This window comes from Copadichromis virginalis, linkage group LG1 (genome assembly GCF_057382275.1).
Source record: "Copadichromis virginalis isolate Kocher_CV1m ecotype Utaka linkage group LG1, C_Virginalis_male_GT1.1, whole genome shotgun sequence".
NCBI classification, from domain to species: domain Eukaryota; kingdom Metazoa; phylum Chordata; class Actinopteri; order Cichliformes; family Cichlidae; genus Copadichromis; species Copadichromis virginalis.
The window spans coordinates 14,801,288-14,814,077 of record NC_140618.1 but is presented as its reverse complement, the minus strand read 5'-3'; the positions used below and the strand labels follow the sequence as shown (position 1 = coordinate 14,814,077).

General features: G+C 38.3%; 1 protein-coding gene across 3 annotated transcripts in view; it reads right to left on the bottom strand.

The window, feature by feature from the left end:
* The window catches only part of esrrga (estrogen-related receptor gamma a), a 178,569-nt gene extending 166,313 nt beyond the window's left edge, over window positions 1-12,256 (bottom strand). For 2 of the 3 annotated variants that reach the window (XM_085452150.1, XM_085452136.1), the window contains exons 1-2: window positions 11,970-12,256; window positions 9,321-9,373 (exon numbers count right to left, since the gene is read on the bottom strand). The gene's annotated coding sequence lies outside the window, so the exon portion shown is untranslated. Of the gene's footprint in view, window positions 1-9,320; window positions 9,374-9,461; window positions 9,887-11,969 lie in introns of those variants that run through there. The other variant, XM_085452144.1, reaches the window with a different exon arrangement.
* Window positions 12,257-12,790: the final 534 nt, after the last annotated feature.

Below are 12,790 nucleotides of genomic sequence, written 5' to 3'. Positions count from 1 at the left end.
TCAATCAAAAGAAAAATGTATCCTGTAAATGATATAAACAGATTACTTTGTGGTCGATGCACTTTTCAAAAATGGCAGCTCCAAAGCTGAACATTTTGTATTTCTGTAAATTTACATAAAGAAGATTCATAAAGAATTAAGAGCAACAAAATATATCACACTACCACGCTGAACAGACAATAGATATATCTTCAAGGAGCTACTAAAACGCATGCCAAAGTATATAACTACTTACATACAGATGGCTTGTCTGAGAATGACAAACATCTGTTGACAACTATTGTCTATTTCAGCTAGATGAATTGCACATATAAACACAAGGATGTATTAATTTAGTTTAATTTAATTTAAGTGGTAAATTATAACTTCAAAATTCCAACATGTTGTCTTTATACTAGCATTGAAACTAAAATAACTTTGATAGCTTTAGCTATTGTTGTTCATATGTAAAATGAAAAAAGCACTCAGTGAAATTTCACTGAAACACTTTTCAGATTTAATTCAGATTTCATTCACACTGAATGCATGACATCATACTAAATCAATATTAACCAACCAACTAAATATCAGTTTTATTTTTAATAAAGTCAAGGGTCCTACATGTAGATATAGGTATTATAAATCTAGCAGCAGATTTGCCTCTGAAAATGCTATAAGACATAATTTACTCTGCACACACATTAATTTTGCCCTATGATTTTTTACTTTTTGGCATTAACTATAGTGGCAGGGTGTGATCCTTAACGCTAAAAAATAACTACACACAGTCTCAGTATACTTTTAGACTCTGTATTGCTGTCCAGTTTTATCTCTGCCCCTGTTACCTCTGTATGAGTGTGATACAGCAGGTTAAAAATATCCCTTTACCTCTCAAAGACTGGCTACCGACTATTGGCCTATGTCCTTGAATTCACCCATGTCTTGCATTTGGAAAAACAGGACTGCACGTGGTCTGTGCCCACCAAAACTTCACATTTGCACAAAATAGTAACCATTTTGGCTAAGGGATTAAACCAGTTTTAAATTACTTCAAGATGTTCCTCTAACAGCCATTTCTGACTTTATGCTTGCTTTTATTGTAACACGCTCAACACTTGATTTGAATTATTCTCGTACGTTTTAGTGGCTGTTTCTGAACTACAATTAAAAATTCTTGAACTATTACTTCCTAAACAGGGTCTTAGTGACAACGTTCCTTTTTTCTTCTACTTTTTTTTTCAGTTTTAAAACTTTCGCTCTTCAAACATATGTGCTGCTTTCACAAATCACTGATAGTGACTTCATATTATACTACAGTGTATGACCCAGTGATTCAGCAGATTATCATGCAGGTTTTAAACATCTGACATGCCATACTGCATTTTGGCTTGATTGCGGAGTTTTCCTTCTTCTGAAAGTGTCATCTGTATCACAGAGTGACTCAGCAGGCTATAAATACAGCTCTGGTCTGAATTTCCTTCAGACCCATATTTCTATTTTGTTCTGAAGTTATTCTTGTTCTTGGTCTTAGTATTGGACATCTGTATGACAGAATGTGATTCAGTCAGCTATAAATATGAATGGCCTTTCTGCTCGGCCAGCCACACGGATTAGCAGCTCTTCCTGCTTTTCCACTGGGCTCAAAACACACTGCAGCAAGCTCTTGCACTCTCTCACTCTCTCTTTCTCTCACTTTTACACACACACACACACACACACACACACACACACACACACACACACACACACACACACACACACACACATTCGCACTTGCTAGAACTCACTACAACCTGCGCATACATACACACTGGAAGAGAGGTGATGCTGAGTGTGAGAATGTCACTGGCCTGTTCTGAGCATACTAAAAATGATAGTGAGTTAGTATATCTGTTTTTTCTTACTTGTTTTTCTTTTCACATATTTAGATTTACACACATACCCTCTGTATGTGTGTTTGTGTGTCTGTGTGTAGATGGTTCAACTGTCCTCCATGACCATAACAGCCATAGCAAGTAATGTATGAATATGAAACTTCAGCTCTGTAATAACAGGTGGTCCTTGGGGAGAGAATTGCAATGGCTGCCTCTGTTCTAAGATGGTCTTGATTATCAGTGGTTGTGATCTGGTGTATCATTTGGCTTCAGTTTGGCTGGACAGGGGAGAACAGATAGTCTTGGGGAACATAGGAAGGTCAGAATTATTCATTTTACTTCAAAGAGAGCAACATCAGGAACTTTCTACATATTATTGGGTAGTTAAGGCTTACAACACACTGAAAACAGATGTAATGGCTTTGATTATGCAGATTATAGCAGAAATCTGTGAGTGTGTCATCAGATTGATTTTGACTCTTTGCTTTCATGTTTTACGATATAACAGTCGGAAAATTTAACTAGTCCTTGTGGTTGAAAACCGATGTCCATGCTTCTCCATATCAGCACCCAAAGCTTCTAAGGAGTGAAATTTATCTACACACAGACTCTGCAACAGCTCTATTTACTAAAACAGCTGTGTGCATTGTGTAAAAGTTTATGGAAATAGGCCTGGTTCTTGTTTGCATTAAATATTAAACCACACATTGTGTAGATTAAATAGAAAAGAACCTTGATCGTGAAATATCATTTAGTGCAGCTAAAATGGCAAATATATCTATGATTACGTTAAAGAAAAGTATATATTATCAGGACACCGTAAATTCTATTCTGCTGATATTTTCTGTTGTACATGCTCATAGGATGATCTGATTGGTGGGGTCTGGTTTCAATGAAAATACTAAGGCTGGTAAATGATCCTGAGTCCAGGAGGAAATTAACAAGTGGCTACCAATGCCTTGGATTACATGCTACTATACTTACACACCAAGACTTTCACACACCTGACAGCTACTTTGGTCTCTGTGACGAAGGGATTCTGATTGAATTAAGACAGTAAGATCTTATTATCCACAGACTGAATATATCAGTACATTTGTCTTTGCTGGAGTTATTAATAGTACCCAAGAGGCAACCAGACACCGAAGCATGGGTTGACAAACAGACCCTTGAGCTATTAATAAAAGAGGATGGAAAAACTATAGTCAACCAGCAGACTTAGTAAGAGAGAGAAGATAAGTCTGACACACATACTGACGCCTCAAGAACAAGGTGGGAAAAGTGTGCCATTTGAATCCTTATTATTTTGACTGAAGTTCATTGAGAAAAAGAAATCGCAATAATTACACAAAAAGGATGAAAAATGACAGGTTATGACAAGTTATTGATCGCAAATTAAAAATCATCTTGGTCTCAGGGTTGTTGTTTTCCTGTCCACCTGTTTTGTCTCTAATCCAGATGTGTGGTATGGGCAGACTGGAAACAGAGCACCTTTCTTTTGTCAAAACTTCTTCGTGTCAGATCTTTCTTTGAAAATCTCTTTACATTGATATTAGGTAAAAAGCTAAAGTAATAGATGACAAAATTTGTCGTGATGCTAAGGCTCAAGATGCTTGATGTGAGGTTGTGCTGTATGTGAAATTAAGCATAGGTTTACTGTAAGTGGATCTGAGCTTGGCTATAGGTGGTTATGGAAAATATTCTCTCACAAGGGGCTGCAACTGTTTTTCCCAGTAGACATAAGATCATGTGCGACCCTTATCACTTTCAAACCGACAGCTTAAACTAGGGCAGGCTTCACATACAGATATAGAAAAATACACAGACAGACACGCGCACACACACACACCTGAACATGAAGGGCTGAATGCTTTGCTGTTTGAATTAAACAGCAGGTGACCAGATGAGTATGGAGAAAAAGAAGAAGGAAAGGACCACTACCGAACTTAAGAATTAAGAGTCCCATCCCTTTCTCACACTTTTCCCATCAGATTACCATTGGCCATCTATGACCTTTGACCTGTGCGCTTTTTACCTGCATTAGCTGCATCTTGTGCTCAGTCATAACCAGTGAAAAAGCAACTTTGTAATGGCTACCTTGAAATAATTACATGCTAATACTGGCTGGATTTACATTCAAAACAGTTCTGAGTAAATATTGAAACCCTCGGTGTTTCATACTATCTAATCAGGGGTTGGATATTAAGGAATATCATCTGCTTAACATTAATGCATGAATGCACCTTATTGTGCCTCAAAACTAAGCTATTAAATAACATGTTTTTGTTGTTAATTGTCTTAGTTTGTCACATAATACTGACAAGACTCATGCAGGGTCTCCTTACCTTTATAGATTACTGTAAGAAATTAGATCTCCCTTGTCTAATTCAAGCAAAAACTAAAACAAAAGAAAAGCAAACAACAACAAAACTTCAGCAGATGCCCATTACATGGCTGGTCATGTTCCCTGGATGGCTGCATAGTTAGTCTATGGGATACACACCCTAGCAATTTCTACTGGGCAAGGCATGGCTGTTCTTTCAGAGCATAAAGGCTTTCATTTGCTGGATATTTTTACATTTTTATGCTGCATAGTCCAGCTCTCGAGAATAAAAGTATTCAGTAGGCAGCACAAAGGCCGAGTGAAACAAAAAGAGAGTGAGCAAAAAGGAGAATGAGAAAGAGAGATAGGGAATGTCAGCGCAGGAGAAAAAGGAGAAGTGAGCTAAAATTTAAGGGATATTTTGCTGCTCATGATTTGCTTGATTTAACACTTTGCAATGCTGAAATTAATCCAGTATGGAAAGAAGAGTGGAGGATTTGTGCTCTGGATGTCTTTACAAAAGACTGATCAGAAATACTATGCAGACTATATTATATCCCTGAATTATTTTTAACTTCATGTTTTGCTTAGTCAGCTCAGTTATGTTTGCTCTGATGATGTTACTCAACAGCGGCTAAAGAGCTGTAAATAGGTTTAGCAATTAAACCAATGCCTCAGAAAGCATTGGTATCATAATAAAATACTCAAAAATGTATACCAAGCTTCTGACAAAAAGGCATAAGACACAAGGTAATGTCTATTTGCACTAATTCTCCGAGTAACACCAGGCAATGTCCTATCTTTGGTAATTCCATGAATACAGCGCTGAGGGGCAAAACATGCTGTCCTCCTGCTAATGAAGCTTTCAGCCCTGCGCCACAACCACACAATGACAGCTGGCAGGGGAGGGGCAGGAACTACATGCCATGAAATAAGAGGGGGTAAAAATTGATTAGCAATTTTCATTTGCGCTAAGCTAAACAAAAGAAGGCTGCTGCTCTATTCTGCATATCATCATGGGGTGGGAGAGGAGGAGGGTGGGCAATGTTGACGGTGTTGGGCTGGGGTGGGAAGTGATCTTTCAGAGCTCAAGGCATCTATTGTTTAGTTAGAGAGGATGTGGTTGTGTGTATGTGTGTGTGTGTGGGGGGGAGCAAAGAGGGACTAGGATGGAAAGATGAGGGAACTGAGGATGAGAAAAGAGTGAAGAAAGGGGGAGGAGGAAGGTGTTCAGGGCAGTGGAAAAGCAAAAGGGTTAAAGTAAAGGATGGGGGACAGGGAAGCAAGCAGGGAGTGCAGAAGAAAGAAATGGGGATGGGAGAACTGGGAAAGACAGGGAATGAAACAGAAGGACACATTGATGAAAGACATGAAAGAGTGGGTGAAAAAGATTGGGATTAGGGATGAAAAAGAATGACATATAGGGAGCTTGAAGAGTGGAATACTGAAGGGTTTGATAAATTAAGTGTAAAGAGGAGAAAGTAATAGGGTGGGCTTTGTCTGGCAAGACAGAGGCAAGGAACACATATAAGAGAATAGGGAGAGTGTTGTCCAAGAGTTCATGACTAATTCTGAAAATTAAAGCTGGACCTGGACGGTGCCACAATGCTTTTTAAAAGACAAAAGCAAAGTGGCTGGGTGAAAAAAAAATGACACCACCATCACTTTTAAAGTTATTAAAGCCATTGAATATATTGAATATAGAGGCTCTAAGAATAGAGAAATTTGCCAACCCAGAAGAAAAAAAATGCAGTACGCGTGCAGTACTGTGGCCAAGCTATGTTGTTGTATGGGCAGTTTTCTTGAAGGGCTTTTTGGCATGACCGGGATGCATGATGGCTTATTAACAGTGACACTAGTGTGCTTTAAGCGCGTGCCCACCCACGCACCCACCCACACCCACGCACACACACACACACACACACACACACACACACACACACACACACACACACACACACACACACACACTAATAAATGCAAAAAAGGCGAGAAAATAGCAGCTGGTAAGTGAGTGAAAGCAGAAAAAAAATCAACAACTTTTAACCAAAACACTGTACACAACTCTAAATTTAATTTTCTGCAAGATTAAGCACAATAATGACTAGCTTTATAAAAACCCATAACTAATGGCTTCCAATGAGCCAATCTATAGGCATTGATCTGCTCAGTATCTCATAGACTCACAGTGCAAAGCCTATAAATGAAGGAGGGAAGAGGGAGAAGGCAAGAGACAAGAAAAAGGGTAGAAGAAAAAGCGTGGAAGAGGAAAGAAAATGAGAAATGGGTGATGGGAGAGAGACAGGTGCAGAGAAAAGGGGAGGGTAATGACTGAAGTGAGATGAGGAAAGTAAAGGCAAAAAGATAGAGTGCAAAAGAAAAATGGGAAATAAAAACAAAGAGTGACTCAGTATAGCTGTAATATTATATTAATATTAATATTATATTTTCTTTTTTCTTTCCAGTGAGTGTATTATACTTCAGTTGTTTTCCAGCGTTTGCCAAAAAACAATATCACTGTTTTCTGAAACACTGTACTGATGAAGCCTGGACTGTGAATACAAACCACATAGCAATACTTTTACAAATGAATTTCGGTTAACTAGTGCCAAACTTTATTCTTTACAGTTGTATATAGCCCGATTTAAAAAAACAACAAAAAAACTTTTAATATAGTGCTTTTAATTCTGGATTGAACTATAGCACATGAAATTGTTAAAATATGTGCACTAATCCTGAAATAAAAAGTAATATTTTTGCTCGCATACAACATAAAGACAATCAATAGCAACCCAGGAGTTCAAACAAACTACAATAAAAATCATCATTATATACTTTTAAAGGTTTTTAGAGCAATTAGCTGTCTAGTGGTTTTCTACATTGTTAATCCTACACTTGACAGCTTTTTAAAGGCTCACTGACTAAGATCTAAAGGTGGTGGCATGTGAGGAGGATAGAGTGAAATAAAACAATCCTCTGCTGAAAATGCACAGAAGCTTAAATCCGAAGAGGGCGCCTTGCGTTAATCCCCATGGATTAGGCTTCTAAATACTTCTATTCAAGCCAATTAATTCATGCATATATCTGTCTCCGGCTCTTTTCATGTCATTTAAGATGATGGAGGGCAACTTCCTGGGAAATCAGGAGAATGTTGAATATGTATCTACATTAATGCATACAGGCTCTCTCTTCAGAATCGTGTGGCAACAAACTATACATCCTTAGGTGGTGCACATGCACATGGGCATATGCTACAACGCAGAGGTATACATTAAGATTTTAATGGGGGAATGATAGTGGGAGGGTGAGGATTGAGAGGGGCCTCCAAAAGTTGACTGACGTACTCTGACAGCTGAATACTAATCATGAGATCAACCTCTGTCTAAATCTACAGGATCTCAGTGGGACTTCTGGCTGGGAGAAGCATAGAAAGGATTAACAGTAAATACAGAAGGCTTACAAAGAACAGAGAGACACCAGTGGACAGACTCAACAACTTGAAACAAAAGGCTGAGAGGAAGAAGTAACTAAAGATGCAGAAGTTGACCACTGAGAATTGAATGATGTTCCTAAAAATATTTCTCTATCTATATTACTGTGAAGAAGGTGGCAGAAAGGAAACAAACAAAACAACAGAAAAAAAAGACAATCGTCAAAAATAGAGTGCAGAGGTTTACGCAGGTGAGATCAATCAGGGAACCAGGAAAGAGACGTGAAGTAGAACTAACAGAGGGCATAAAAGAAAACTAATCTTCAAAGTAATTGAGATACCCCAAATGACGAATCACACTAACCATGAAAGCAGAAATGAGGGAACACTGAGGGAACTAAAACAACTGTAAATAATAAAAATCAAGACATGAGCCAAAACAGGATTACAAAGCTGAAACTCATCACTACAGTAGCCATAGAGTAGAAACAGGAACCACAGACTCAGTGTTACAAACAAACTGGAACTAACTGGAATAATAAAGAAATCCAACAAGAATCAGGAACTCAACCCAACAAACACAAGAAAAATAGGGAAACCAAACTGAAAACAATGAATATTAAACATGAACACAGAAGCCGGAAAACAATTAAAAAAACAGGGATCACAATAAACACCAACAAATTGTTTTGTTTACACTTGAATTCATTTCCTGTTTGCACTGATGTCACTAATGATTTGGTTTCCCAATGACATCATGAAGGCCTGAAGTGGAGTGCAGCCTTTAGTGTTTGAGACGTCTCAAGTCTCTGGTGTTTGTGTGCATGATTTTCTGGTTTTGGGACTGCGTTGTGTGTACATGTGTGTGTACACATATAAGCAGGCTGGAAGGCAGCAACCGCTGCATAGAGTATTAATAGGACCTCATATCACCCAGGAAGGCTTCCAGATAAATAGAAGCTCACATCAGGCTTCAGTCTATGATCAGATTACAACTCCTGAGCTATATCCACATTTTGATGACTGGTATATAAAAGTCTGCTTGGAAAAACGTTATGGTAGTAGCAAAAGACTGACAGAAAAGAAAACATTAGCAAACATAGTAAAGATGTCACGTAATTAAAGCAATTGTATCTACATTTTTTTTTTTACGAAGACTACACAACACTGACACTGGTGACGTGCAGCATAGTTAAACAGAAGACTTAGCAAATCCACAAAACTTTACATAACAAATCAAATGGGCACAAACATGACAAATTGTTGAATATATTACCACTGATGGTAATTGCTATAAACTTCTTGACCAGTTTTCGATCCTAAACCACAACTTACTGATTATGGGGCCACATGTTATGAGCAACTGGTCTGAGTATATGGCTGTACCCAGAGTTATAGCCCTGACTTAACGATTTATCAGTAAATGTGTAAATGACTGTTAAATTTACCAAACTTACCATTGGAAGTTAACTTTACAATGATGGGTATACCACTTAATATGAATCTTCATAGGTATTAAATGCACCTAGTCATTTCTTGGCTCAAGGAAACAATAACAAAGACTGCTTGATGAGGAAATGCTTATATTTGTATCATGTATAAGCTTCAACATCCCAAACATTAAAGCTTGTAAGTGCAAGCTGTACCTATCTTGGCGATATAATTAGTATATAATTAGTCTTTAACTTTGAGTTTATAGCACTGATCCTCTTACCTGATATTCTTCAACTTAGGTAACTGCTGTAAGGTGTGCTCAGTCCGCGGATACTGTAATAAAGTAAAAAAAAAAAAAATATTCTGCCGCTGCTTTGTTAGAATTACATAGGATTAAGTAACACATTGCAGAAGATAGTACCAAGGAGACTAGCAGCGTTTCACAAGGTCTGTAAATTTAAAGACATTTAAAAAAATGCTGATATGAATGTAAAATGTCATTCACTCGATCGTTAAACTTTGCATTTCTCCAAGTGCTAAGCTCTGTCTCTCCTTTTCCTCCAATTCTCTTGTCTTTTAACAGTCACTCTGACTCTCTGTCACTATGATCTGACATCAGTCCGTCTGATTGGTCGACCCAACTCGTGCACTAACCAGTGACATGCTTTAATTATTGAGCGGCTGACCTCAATTGGTTGGCTGGAACAGCTTAAAACACATTTCTCCACACACAAACACTGCATGCACATACATGCACACACTTTTACACACTATGATCACACACTCACAAACTCAGTACATTCTGCACACTTACAGGCTCACCCTGGGGATAGTTTCTAAAGTCTAAATATATACTGTGGACACCATCAACACTGCCTGTTACTTCTCTTAGTTCATTCATGCTAAAAGCACATTAGTTATGATAAGAAGCATGCCGCATTAACATGTGTTTATACCAAATATATGATTCTAAAATATACCTAAAAATGGGAAATAAATACAGCTGAGATATTACCCAAGAGTTGCTTTCAGAACAAGCTACGTTGTAGTACTTTTTATGTTATTAACCTATTTACAGACGCTTTAAAAATCTTGAAATACAGATAACTGTGAACAGCGTTGTAACACTACTGTTACTCTTTAAGACAACAACATCATAATCCACTGAAGTACTCTACATGGTCATCCCATTTTTACATTTTTAAAAATATATTTTATGATAAAAAAACTGGAGCAGAATAAAATTAGAAGAAACACCCACCAAAAATGGATGTAGTAATGCTAATTAAGTTATTTAATCTTTTATTTTATTTTCATTAAAAAGAGACAATTTAAATTAAGTTTAGGATTCTTTTTAAATTCAAAAATGAACATGTGCAGTATAAAATTTATGACACAACACAGATGTTGACTGGAAACATGAATCCTGATATATCTTTCATAACTGGTGCAGCGAGAAAGAGAAATGAGACACATCTTTAGGTATGACATGTATGCACTTACTATGCTATAATTTAATATCCAAATATATCTTTGAGAGTATGATCAGTGGTAACATCCTGCAAATGATCAAACACAGGTGATACTGGATAGCCACATTGCTTCATGAGACATGATGCAACCAGTGCATTTTTAGATTAGGGTGTAATGGTATCCTACCTTTAGTATTAAATATAGTCCCTCTGGTTCCACTTCATTTCAAATGTGAGAGGGTGAGGGTGTTTTATCTTTCTGCCAGCATTACAACGTCAAGTGTTTGGCACTCAAAGCAGTAAAGTGGCACACGTCTTCAGTAATGGCATTCATCTCAAGAATGCCTTCAGAAACATAAGTGACATGTTGTCTCTCATTATATTTTGATGAGTGTAACCCAGCTGGGCTCTACGGCATGCTGTGTGGCTTGTGGTCTATGATTAGTTGCAAATAGTTCAATGGGTCACACCACTTGGCTCTGTTCCCAAGACCTCACAAGGTTCGGACACACAACCCCCCAAACCACATGGCCACATTTCGAGCGCAGAAACTGAATTCGAATTAGATGAGCAGGTACATGAGATTTATCTTTAGATTTGCAAGCCAGTGGTAAATGTAATGTCTGTAAATTAAGTCTTCAGGATGCCGATTGGTGTATAGAAGTGCTATTGTGATTGCCCTTGCTACAACAGGAAAATAATAGTTTAAGTTTGGGGTTTTTTTTGGACATTTTAACTTTATTTGTATACAGCAGAGACAGACAAGAAATGGGAAGATTAGCAGGGGAATGGCATGCAACACCTGTCCAGGAAGCTGGGATTTGAAGCACGTATTCAGCTATAAGGTTATTTTATGCCAAGGTTTTTTTCTGAAGTTACAGGTGGTTCCAAAACTATTCCAACGATCACTACTGTGAGAAAGGGCATGTTTATTTTACTGTTATACCTGTGAAATTTCAGCTGTTTAATCTGGACAGTTTTGAAATGAAAATAGACAACTAACCAGAACAGACACGCATGTGCATGCTAGACAAACGATACCCACTGACATCACTCACACACACAAACAAATGAACACAGTCAAACAGAGCTCTCAACATGGAGCTTCATGCATGCATGCGTGCGTCTCTGAAGTTTGGCAGTGTGTTTCTTTAGTCCATACGGCGTTTTGTATTTGCCATAATCCCCTGTCAGCAACACTTAGGCAGGCAGACAATAGCAGAGAAGATCGGCAGCCAAACCCCCTTCACTCTGAGCTTGGCAGGTCAGTGTGCAAGCAGCAGGTTACACACACACACAAACACGCACACACACACACACACACACACTCACAAACACACACATACGTACACTAACTCTCACAAGCAGTACTGTACTGTACATATCCATGAAGCATACACACACTTAGATACACACACTGCAAACACACATGTCCTGCTGAGATGCACGTTACTCACACCTTCTCGCGGCTCTCTTCAAAGAGTTGTGGTGCAGTTCTCAAGGACACGGCTGTCTGAGATCCTCTCTCTTTCTCTCTCTCTTCTTATCCTTGCATACTCTCTCTGTCTCTCTCGCACTCGCTCATTTGCTTCACGGCTGCAGGACGCAGGACAACAGATGCAAGTGTGTCGCTGCCTCTCTCTTCTCTTTATTCATTCCTTTTCCCTCTCTCCCTTTCTCTCCCCTTTCCTCTCTTGGTCTGCAGCTAAGAGGCAGAGCACATTCTCTAAGCCATGAAGCAGAGCTTCTCTCTTTTTTTTTTCAAGTGCCGGGTAGTATGAGAACGAGGAAGTGAGAGAAAGAAGAAGGGAGGGAGGAAGGGGAGGAAGGAATCAACTGACCAAACTGATGTGCCACTCCAGGACACTAGTGTTCTGCAGCCAGCCAGAATGCTGCTGCGGGAAAAAGCAAACAGTTTTACTGTAAGGTATCAGCCTTACAGTAAGGCTGTAGCAGAAGCAGTGGAAACTTCCCATATGTTCCAGCTTTGCAAAAAATGGAAAGGAACAAAAACATTTAGAAGAAATGATGGATTAATGAAATAAATAATAAAAAATTATTTTAAAAAAAGGGCAAATAATTAAACAAACAAGCAAACAAACAGGAAACAACAGAACAACCTGATGAAAAACACTGAATTTAAGCATATATGGATAAAAGGAAAATGTTGAAAAAAGAGGAAAAGAAAATAGAAGAGAAGAGAAATGTCTCGACAAGAGGAGAAGAGAGAAGTGGAAAAAGGAAGTCTAAGTATTCCCTAAAGCCTCGCTGTCTCTTC